The sequence below is a fragment of the Patiria miniata genome, unplaced genomic scaffold, assembly GCF_015706575.1.
Source record: "Patiria miniata isolate m_02_andy unplaced genomic scaffold, ASM1570657v1 HiC_scaffold_25, whole genome shotgun sequence".
In the NCBI taxonomy this organism is placed as follows: domain Eukaryota; kingdom Metazoa; phylum Echinodermata; class Asteroidea; order Valvatida; family Asterinidae; genus Patiria; species Patiria miniata.
In genome coordinates, this window is record NW_024037064.1 from 3,293,761 (window position 1) to 3,306,153 (window position 12,393).

Here is a 12,393-nt window from a genome sequence, read left to right on the forward strand (position 1 = left end):
GCATTTTTTGTAGATCATCTACATGATGTGGTTCTAGGGTGTCTTTTTTTGTAGATCATCTACATGATGTGGTTCTAGTGTGCATTTCTTGTAGATCATCTACATGATGTGGTTCTAGGGTGTCTGTTTTGTAGATCATCTACATGATGTGGTTCTAGGGTGCATTTTTAGTAGATCATCTTCATGATGTGGTTTTAGAGTGCATTTTTTGTAGATCATCTACATGATGTGGTTCTAGGGTGTCTTTTTTGTAGATCATCTACATGATGTGGTTCTAGAGTGCATTTCTAGTAGATCATCTACATGATGTGGTTCTAGAGTGCATTTCTTGTAGATCATCTACATGATGTGGTTTTTGTAGATCATCTACATGATGTGGTTCTAGGGTGCATTTCTAGTAGATCATCTACATGATGTGGATCTAGAGTGCATTTTTTGTAGATCATCTACATGATGTGGTTCTAGGGTGTCTTTTTTGTAGATCATCTACATGATGTGGTTCTAGGGTGTCTTTTTTGTAGATCATCTACATGATGTGGTTCTAGCGTGCATTTCTTGTAGATCATCTACATGATGTGGTTCTAGGGTGTCTGTTTTGTAGATCATCTACATGATGTGGTTCTAGGGTGCATTTCTAGTAGATCATCTACATGATGTGGATCTAGGGTGTCTTTTTTGTAGATCATCTACATGATGTGGTTCTAGGGTGTCTTTTTTGTAGATCATCTACATGATGTGGATCTAGAGTGCATTTTTTGTAGATCATCTACATGATGTGGTTCTAGGGTGTCTTTTTTGTAGATCATCTACATGATGTGGTTCTAGGGTGCATTTCTAGTAGATCATCTACATGATGTGGTTCTAGGTTGCATTTTTTGTAGATCATCTACATGATGTGGTTCTAGGGTGTATTTTTGGTAGATCATCTACATGATGTGGTTCTAGAGTGCATTTCTAGTAGATCATCTACATGATGTGTGGTTCTAGAGTTTGGCATTATTTCTCATTCAAAACTCAAAAGGTGCACCTTTTCATGAAAAGGTGCACCATTCAGTAGTTGATGTTGAAACTGGAGATAAAGTGCATTGTTATAAAATGAACTTCAGTTTTTGTCGCAAAATTGGTCTTACAGTGTACTTTTTGAAACCGACCACTCGTATGCTTGGCAGTGCCCTGTTTGTTTTTTTGCACCACGTTTGCAGATCATCTACATGATGTAGTTCTTGGATGCATTTCTTGTAGATCATCTACATGATGTGGTTCTAGGGTGCATTTTTTGTAGATCATCTACATGATGTGGTTCTAGGGTGTATTTTTTGTAGATCATCTACAAGATGTGGTTCTAGAGTGCATTTCTTGTAGATCATCTACATGATGTGGTTCTAAGGTGAATTTTTTGTAGATTATCTACAAGATGTGGTTCTAGAGTGCATTTCTTGTAGATCATCTATATGATGTGGTTCTAGGGTGTATTTTTTGTAGATCATCTACATGATGTGGTTCTAGAGTGCATTTCTAGTAGATCATCTACATGATGTGGTTCTAGAGTGCATTTCTTGTAGATCATCTACATGATGTGGTTTTTGTAGATCATCTACATGATGTGGTTCTAGGGTGCATTTCTAGTAGATCATCTACATGATGTGGATCTAGAGTGCATTTTTTGTAGATCATCTACATGATGTGGTTCTAGGGTGTCTTTTTTGTAGATCATCTACATGATGTGGTTCTAGGGTGTCTTTTTTGTAGATCATCTACATGATGTGGTTCTAGCGTGCATTTCTTGTAGATCATCTACATGATGTGGTTCTAGGGTGTCTGTTTTGTAGATCATCTACATGATGTGGTTCTAGGGTGCATTTCTAGTAGATCATCTACATGATGTGGATCTAGGGTGTCTTTTTTGTAGATCATCTACATGATGTGGTTCTAGGGTGTCTTTTTTGTAGATCATCTACATGATGTGGATCTAGAGTGCATTTTTTGTAGATCATCTACATGATGTGGTTCTAGGGTGTCTTTTTTGTAGATCATCTACATGATGTGGTTCTAGGGTGCATTTCTAGTAGATCATCTACATGATGTGGTTCTAGGTTGCATTTTTTGTAGATCATCTACATGATGTGGTTCTAGGGTGTATTTTTGGTAGATCATCTACATGATGTGGTTCTAGAGTGCATTTCTAGTAGATCATCTACATGATGTGTGGTTCTAGAGTTTGGCATTATTTCTCATTCAAAACTCAAAAGGTGCACCTTTTCATGAAAAGGTGCACCATTCAGTAGTTGATGTTGAAACTGGAGATAAAGTGCATTGTTATAAAATGAACTTCAGTTTTTGTCGCAAAATTGGTCTTACAGTGTACTTTTTGAAACCGACCACTCGTATGCTTGGCAGTGCCCTGTTTGTTTTTTTGCACCACGTTTGCAGATCATCTACATGATGTAGTTCTTGGATGCATTTCTTGTAGATCATCTACATGATGTGGTTCTAGGGTGCATTTTTTGTAGATCATCTACATGATGTGGTTCTAGGGTGTATTTTTTGTAGATCATCTACAAGATGTGGTTCTAGAGTGCATTTCTTGTAGATCATCTACATGATGTGGTTCTAAGGTGAATTTTTTGTAGATTATCTACAAGATGTGGTTCTAGAGTGCATTTCTTGTAGATCATCTATATGATGTGGTTCTAGGGTGTATTTTTTGTAGATCATCTACATGATGTGGTTCTTGAGTGCATTTCTTGTAGATCATCTACATGATGTGGTTCTAGATGAGTGCATTTCTAGTAGATCATCTACATGATGTGGTTTTAGGGTGTCTGTTTTGTAGATCATCTACATGATGTGGTTCTAGAGTACATTTCTAGTAGATCATCTACATGATGTAGACAAAAATTGAAGTACATTTTATAAAGGTGCACCTTTTGACTTTTGAATGAGACATAATGCCATAATCATACACCTCAATGCAGCCTGTTAGGCGCAAGGAAGCTAATTCAATCACAATAACCATCACTGCCCTCATATGTACCCATTTACTCCTGGGTGGAGAGAAGCAATGCGTGACAAAGTGTCTTGCACACGCCCCATGACCCCGCCAGGACTCGAACCCACAACCTGCAGCTTTACCCGCAGAACACGAATCAGTGCCCTTAACTACGAGGCCACATCGCCAACATTTTCAAATCAAATGACCAACGATGAATGGGATATTAAATCAAAAGTTGAAAATGTATCAATTCGCTGAATGAGAGAATGTACTGCAACCCATTCACGAAAAAAATAAGGATGTCTAATCGCATTTAGCAGCTTTTTTCAATTCTCAGTGGGCGCATTGACTCCGGAATTAGTCTAACTTAGACTTCTTTTGTAGTTGGAATGTCAGTATGATATAATTTCTGCTGTGAGCCTATGAAGCCTCAGCACATGAAGAACATACAAAAGATCTCCCCTAGAACAGTAGGCTAGCTAAACTGAGAATTAGTGCACATCGCCAGAAAACTTACTTGATAGCATGTACAGCGACCTCGGGTAGACTTAACCCTAAAGGGGCCGGGGGGGGGGCGGAATCCAAAAATCTTCCGTGATAGCTTCTTAAAAAAATTTTTTTTGCGACCCGAGCTGTTATGACTTTTTAGCCTCGAGCTTTGCGCATCTTTTGATACCAAAAACATAAAAATCAGACCACGGGTTGGCACGAAGCGAAAAATTTTCAGGCGCTACGCGCCGTGAAAACTGAATTTTTGCATATACGTCGTGTACACCGAGCAGAATTGCCATTCATACATATGAACAATTAATTAGCCATAAGTCCAAAACCCTTTAACCTATAATCATGAAATTTCTTGGGCATGTTTAGGAAGAGTTGCTCTATGCATGTGCTGAGTTTCAAATTTTTTCGTCACTCGATGGCCGAGATCTTAGGGGGGGGGGGCGGAATCCGGCTGAGAGATGGTCAAAATAACCCGGCCCCTTTAGGGTTAAGTCCATTCTACACAAAAATACTTTGTGTTTGAGACGGTCGAGGAAAGGAAAGTGTATACTAATATTATTAGTTTCAGGGCGCACTAAATTGATTAAAATAGCCATAAAATGTTGTGAATAAGATGCAGCAGTGGAAACGTGCTGGAAATAAAATTCACTGTCGCCGCAAGTATGGAGACTTATGACTTATTGCCTACACATTGGGTCGTATGTATAAAAACTAGCATTTGCTTTTACTACCCATTTTTAAGCATTTACTTGCATTTGTGTGAATAAAAATGAAGTAAATGCTTTTACTGGAAAGCATTTGCTGAAAGCTAAACGTATTTACTTTTTACTTGCTAGCTTTCGCTAGACCAAAAGTGTTAACATCATTTCGTATGAATAAAAAGGAGTAAATGCTTCAGATTTCAAGCATTTACTGGTCATTTTTCAAGGCTGGGTTGGGGCAACCTTGAAAATATAAAGCAAATACTTCTGCGCAAAAACTGCTTCATTTAATATTAGTAATCGCCCCAAAATTCGCTAATAAATCGCCCCAAAAAATCGCTAATAATTTACATATAATACCATACACTGTATTTTGACTAACATTTATGCGCAATTTAAATACTTTTTTATTATGTATTTTATTACTAGAATATTTCGCATTTTGTTCACGATATGAAAAGTGTTAGCGTAAAATTCAGTGCGGCACAGAATGATTAAGGATTAATTTTATCCAACGGCATCCTGGGGACTGATCAAAATGAAATCATTTGTTTAGTTTACTAGGTCACCAATCTTTGCAAACTACTATTTTTTTAATATTTCAATAAACAAAACTCTTTGTGTATCGAATGTTGGTATGATTTTACCCACTTAAACACGTCTGTGATTTTTATGCAATTGTGACGTCTACAGGACACTGTGGACCTTTACAATTTTCATGAATGATGAAAGTATACTATTTGTATTCTGCTACTGCCGAAAAGTGTCATCATTTTTGCTGGATTTGAGGATCAAAACATTGCGACGTCAAATGATGTGATAAGGTCACGTTGAGGTCACGTTGAGGTCACTTGAATTTTCAATATAAACGTCCCGATATGGGTACATATCAAGCTATAGGCAAATCAGACCTATGGTTCAGTAGATATAAATATAGACATTTGAAAATAAACGTTTAATGAGACGTCACATGACTTGTGAAGACTTCATGATGATGTCACGTAATTGTGTTTCTATAACACGTCCCGGTTTACGTACATATCAAGTTACAACCAAATTTGACCTACGGTTATGTGAATGTGAGATTTACGACAAACCAATGTGTACTGGAGGAAGAAATATGTACAAAACATATGGAGAAAGTCTGCAAAAGGACAAAAGGGGGAAATATGGGCAGGGGGAGACAAGAAATAAGAGGAAAAAATCTTAACAAGAACAAGATCTGCTTGGGTTGAGTTTAAAAAATGAAAACCAAAACAAACTACTAAAATAAAATTAAAATGTTAATGAAAGAATAGCAGTTTCGGCATATGCCGGAACAAGTAATAACCATGTGACAATATCCTGTTACTGTCACGAGACGTCCTTCTTTAAGAACACATTTCGATCCCTTTCAAAAAGACATTCTAGAAAGAAACACAAACCATGAGCTATTAAACATCCAGCTTGCAACCATGATCAAAACAGAGAACGAAACTCTTTGTAACTTCTATAATTTAGTATTGCCCTTGATCGACGTAAATTCCAACTGAAGTTATGAACGGAAGTCAGTGTATCACAACCAACCTGTTTAGCCGCTCCTCGAATTGCCCAACCACTTTCAACATCTGATACTCTGACAGCCAAGTCCCCACTATTGCAGAAGAACTCCAGATTTCTAACGTCCCCGTAAATCGTTGAATTCATGTGTTGCTCCTTTCTTAGTACATACTGTGCATAGATTTCAGTTATAAATACGATGAGTTATGGTTGAGCACAATGTTAGAGTGACAAAAGTCGGACATCCCTTCTTACAAATCAAAAAGATCGCTTGACTAGCCTATCCGAACACATACCGTGGTATGGTTGCAAGGTTGGCCACATCGCTGGTTGGAGATAGCTGCGCTTGCGTGTATACACGTTTAATAGCAGGGGCCCAGGAGCAGTGTAATCATATTCGGACTAGGAACAGTTCACAAATGTGACAGCTTCATTAGCAAATCATTATCCAATTATTCCTAGTCAAACTTGTTCTATATTAAAATTAAAAACGATATTTTACCCTTGAGGGTTTTTATGTGCATGTCATGTCCACAATCTCATCATGTCCACAAGTGGGCGGGAAAAAGATGTTTGGTGATCTGCAACTGTGACGCTACTTCAAAGAAAGCATTAAATCTCAAACATGCCTAAAGCACAAATAGAGTTGGAATGTTCTTTGTGTTGTTTTTTTTTTAAATCATATACGTACCTTTTCAACGTTCTCTTCGTCGTTCCAAACATGGACCCGAAATGTATACTGACAACTTCGCCTGTCAAGATGGCCTCCAAAGGCAGCGACCTTCATCCGCTTACTGCTTCCAGGATTAGGTGTGCCAACCAGAAAAAATATGGTGAAATGATCGACCAGGACAAATGCCTTCTTCTCTGTGACTAATGCAGGATTGCAATCCTCCCATTGCCTGTCTTTCGAGTCCTCATGACGCATTCTAACAACTAGCTTGTCATAATTTTGTTTTGTCAATACAGCTTGGTGAGGGAAGGACAGCACTACGCTCTCTTTAAATTTCAGCCCTTCGGGGCCGCACTTGACATTCGGTGAAAGTGCGACCTCTGTCGGCTCAACCGCATCATCAGTTGGTGCAGTGGGGTCTACATGCTCTACGTAGATGTAGACTTGCTGAGGAGGGCCTGGAGCTATTGCACCACGCGGGATGGTGAGGTGCACGTCATACTCATCCAGGGACAAGCTTCCACCCTTCTCTTTGAAGCAACCCATGGCAATGTAGGGTAACTTGAGGTTGGTGTGCAAACGTTCATTTGCTAAGAGATACTTTGTCCGCTTGTTGACTTTATCTTACACCAGTTGGAGATGGCTGGGCTTGCGTGACGTCTGGTGTTTTGTGTCGCGGCCGGTCTTAAACTATTTACATAATAAAAAATCGAAAATTTTATATTAATAAAATGATATTTGAAAGGGTTTAATCACCATTTCAGACAATAATTCCTTGTTAATGACGTCACAATTTACTGTGTTTTGTTTGCTGCCCGCAACGACGACTTTTACACAAATTGCACGTTCGGGTCGAAAAAGGCATGACAGGACTTGAAAAACAGCTATCAAAAGTACATTTTGTACTCATTTTATGACAGAAACAATAGTCGTTTTTAACTCATCACACCTTAGGCTACATATACCCGAAAAAATGACGGAAATGTCTTCGAGCATTCCACATCCTCTTTTACAATTTTTGCCACGTTAATCCATTACAATCCTGATTAAGCTGCGTTTCTATCAGCGTCCTGGTTCTGCTTTTCAAATCCCTTGCCCTTTGCACTCAAATTTGCTACTGGCCTTTGTCTTCACTAAGGGTGTTATAAAGATGGAGAACCCATACATTATTGTTCAATAGGCACCAATAATTGTTCAATTGACACCAATAAAATACCTTTGGTTTGGTTTGTGACGCCATCATTGAATAAGTGCCATGTCCAGGATATGGACATGGAATAAGTCCAGTAGTCCAGGATACATCACCTTCTTGAACTCTGTGCCTATGCATTTTTGCTTTAATCAAACAAAATAAAAAATATGAGCTTTACATCACTAGGTGTACTATAAATTTTAGCTTAATTAACACTACTAACAATACGTAAGACATACGCTTGAAAGAAGTGGCAAAAAAAAAAAAACAGCGTGGCAGACGAATGCCTTTCCCAGGCATCAAAGCATCCAGTCGCTGAGTGAGGCCGACGAGGTGGGATCGTTGTTTGTGCCCACCTTATTTTAAGGTCAGACAAACTTATTGATACTATTTCAGCCTTCGTAAAGTTCATAAATGTTATTTTGTGTAAATCGTCACCTTTTTCTCCTTGAGGTTTAAACCCTTCACTGTGCTTTTTTGCCTTGCATTTTAATTTTTTCGTCTATTCCTGTTAACACAAAGTAAAACAGAAATAAAGGATACAACACACGATCGTTTCCAATACTTAAATTATATAGAAGAAAACCTTAGCAACGCATATTGTCTAAAGTGCTGACAAGTTTAATGGGAATTTGTTTTTAAATATATTACTCGACGGAAGGCTTTTTATGACAAAAAAAAATTGCCAGTGGCGCAATTGCTCAGCGTTCGTCTGTAGCGTCCGTTGTGTTATGTGGCTGATAAACACGTTAGAAAACCACCTGCAGGCTGTGCAGCAGGCCCGAACAGTATTGTAACATCACGCGGCTATAACATGCAGATCAGTTTTACTTCAGTTCAGGACTCGTACATTTTGAAATAGAAACACATATTTTGCGTAGTACAATGTGAGTTTAATGCAATTCAGTTCAAGGGTTTAAAACCTAAAGCCAATTATTCCCAATTTCAAAAATATAATTTTCACCTGGTGATTGCTCCCTGAACACATCTGTGTCGAGTTTACTCTCCCTTCGGAACGAACTAAGGTTGAATTCTTAATCCAAGTCTGTTTCACTCGTCTGCGAAAAATAAATATAAACACAAGTCGTGAAGATCCAATAAAGTATAAATCTGCGATAATAAGCCCTAAACATTAATTCATAAATGCCTCAGACAGTTTAGCTATTCCTATTGGTCGAGAGCCCGTCACGTGGCCGGTCTTAAACGGATGATAAAGACATGGCTAGCTGGTCTTAAACACTTTTCCAGTGTCACAATAAAACGTGGACTCCTAAAAATCCAGTGCCTCTTACAGTTTCATTGGTTGAACGTTCACAATCCTCACGTAGGCATGCGCAACACAACAAGCGAGTCAGAATTTTATAGTTCTAAATTCAAAACGCAACGCCCCAGTTGCGTTCTGCGTGACATCGCGCAGAACATGTTACGCGCGCGTCAATCTCCAATAAAAGGGTTGTTTACATCTTACTCGCCAGCTGAACACTCCATTATTTTGCTAGAGGGATGTTTCAAAAAGCATGAAGTAAACTTGTTGAACAAAATCGGGATTTTTTGAACGAATTATTTGATATTTTTTTACGGATAAGGTATTTATGAATGGGAATAAATATGTGCTCGGTCGGTATTTATCACTCTGTTTAATACCGCTTAGAGTCTGGGTGCTGATAATTACCCTCGCCTCCGGCTCGGGTAATTATCAGCACCCAGACTCTAAGCGGTATTAAACGAGTGATAAAAACCTCCGGAGCACACATTTATTCCCTTAATAAAAACTCTGTGACTTGTGTATGTCTACTTATTTCGGCTTAACACCATTGCCCTTTTTTGAATATATTGATGGATGATCAAATTACGAGTTACTGTCACTTTAGCATATTTTTTTATGTTTAACCAACGATGATTTTGTTTAAAGGTTATATCCAATGTCCCATCACGTTGGTAGGTCCACAGTTTTTCAAAGACAATTTACCCCTCGTGGTTGGCATTCTCAATTTTGTCAACGACCTTTCATCATGCCAGCTTTAGTTTTTATATATTTCTTATAACATTTCATGGGAATTTCATCATGCCTACTATAATTATTTTTTACTCGTACAACTCGAGTACACACGGGTACTCGGCCCGTACTCGACTATCAGTTCACAAACATTATTTGGACTTGGCCCATATAGTACGTACTCCATTATTTGTTCTCGAATTGTGTACGGACTGGACTTAGTACGCGGTACTCGACCCCAGGACCCGAGAATATAAATCGAGTACATTTCTTTTAAACGATTCCAAAGCTCAACCTGGAACACAACGTTAGTGCGGTGGCGTGGTGCATTCTGTAATTAATAAGACCTTGTACCCTGCGCTGGGTAAAATGATTTTTTGGGGGGACGTCTCCCGAATGCTGCTAACATTCGAAGTCGTAGCACTGAGGATTCGTGGATCGTGAGCCAGCCATGCCCATACTTCTAATGTTCGCTCGCCGCTTTACGGTTACCAGTGAGGCCTTTCGGGATTTTCCTTTTTTCTACTTTTGGTTTTATGTACTCGGACTATGTGTTTTAGATTGGGACTCGTCACATTGTACTTGAACTCGGCCCGGGACTCGGTCCTTAAAGTGCTCGGATTTGAGGACTCGACTCCAACACTGTACTATGATGGGACTGTAGTTAACGAATTGGTCTGTATCAAATATACTGAAATGGATTCAAACAGTATCCTATTGTTGCATAAATATAAACAAATCCGTATTTGAAAGGGTGTAGTCACGATTTCACACAATCCTTTACTGCACACAAATGTATTAGTCATTTGGTTTGCATTAACAATAACATTTCATCACGTGTTGCACAGTAAAAATTCTCATATCTTTTTTTTTTCAAAAAGAGAAGTAGGGAAGTGCCCACCAGTTAATATTTGGTCCAAAGTGCCCACCGAACCGAACGTGACGAAATAAGTTTGAAAACACGCGCGTAGCCAAGGTTTTGTTTGCATGTTGTAAATTGGAATGTTCCTACCGTGAATTCATTGTTAAACCCAGAGTTAGGTCCTATCAGCGTCCCGATTGCGCTAAAATATTTAGCCCGTTGCACTGCAATGCTGCATCCTCGGTTACTCAAACACACTGCTAACCAAATAATAGTCTTAATTTAAATAATAATTGAATCTTAATAAGAAACACAAGGGTGTTGTAAAAAGAACTCACATATACAATAAGTACATCATCAAGCAATTACACTGATCGGGAAACATTAACATACCTTTGGTTTGGCTTGTGAAGTCCACCTGGTATCCCGGGATAAAGCACTCCTTAGAAAAAGGTCCTCATCGACATCTGGTTTTAAAGAAATAATAGAAAATTATGGGGTCTTTAAGTCGATACTGTGAATTTGAACTTCTCTCTCCCCCCCCCCCCCCCCCCCTCTCTCTCTCTCTCTCTCTCTCTCTCTGGCTGGTTGTCTGTCGAATCGTGGACGACAAGTGACTTAGTGGGGAGTAGTAGTACGGTACTTTGAACGGATACATCCGTTCAAAGCACCGTACTACTACTCCCCACTAAGTCACTAAATTGAGTTTTTCTCGCCTTTTTATATTTGTCTCAAGGAACAATTTAACCAATTGTTGAAGCAAAATGTTATTTGCCTCATAATTATCAAAATTGGACATTTGACAAAAATGCTCTACTCCATTTTCGTGTTAACGAAGCGCCAAAGAGTTTGTCTCCATTTTGTGAAAACGTAAACTGTGTGTTACGCGCTTCCAATATTCACACAGTGTGAATACAAATCACCTTGGTAGACGGATTTTAATTTAGCATTGAAAACCAGCTCACAGTGCTAATCCATTGTACCAACTGAGAACCAAAAGTGAGCTGAGCACTGGGCCCTCGGTATCAATGCCAATTATAAATTCGTCTAAAGAAGGGCCAGGGATGATACATGGCAACATATAATACTATGTTTATGTATGTTTTATGTAGAGGTTGACGACTTTAAGTAAATTTCAATTGAAGAAAAATAAACAGGCAGTGTTAAAATACTTATAAATGTGTAATCACCTTTTCCTAATTTGTAGTGATAAGGACTGAATTATCATAAACAGTCTATACATGTTTAATCATAGAAACTGATAATCAAGATACCAATTTCTCGTTTTAATTAAAAACATATACTCGGAATACATGCTAAAATTATTAAGTAATTACTTTCAACAAATATATGTATATATATTAACTCTAGTGTTAGTAATTCTCTTAAATATTAATAAATATGTGTGTGTGTGAAATCATTGCATGGACCTATTTGCCAAAAACCATGACAACCTTTAACACTGGTTTTTGTTTTTCAGAGATGTTGATGAATTTCCACAAAAAAAAAAAATGTAGAAAAAAGTTCAGCAGACAGATATGGGAATTATATATACCCCATTTTAGAACTTGTCATATTTCTTAATTTGTAGTGATTAGCGTACAGTTATCAATAAGGGTCTAAACGTCTTTTTAATTATGGAAAATGATTGTCAAGATGTTAATTTAGTCATTTAATTAAACAGCATATACTCAGAATGCATGCTCAAATTAACGAGTAATTACTCTAAGCATGATTCTTAATATATAGCTAGACCAAGCATCCTGAGCAGACAAACATGTAACCCCCCCGAAAAAAACCCCCAACTAATTGGAGGAAAAAGGTTGAGCAGACAGAACGAGGAAATGTGAATATGCATGTACTTATGAACTTGTACTTATGAACTTGTAATCAGCTTTTCGTAACCTGTGGTGAGGAGTATTGAGTTATCATGT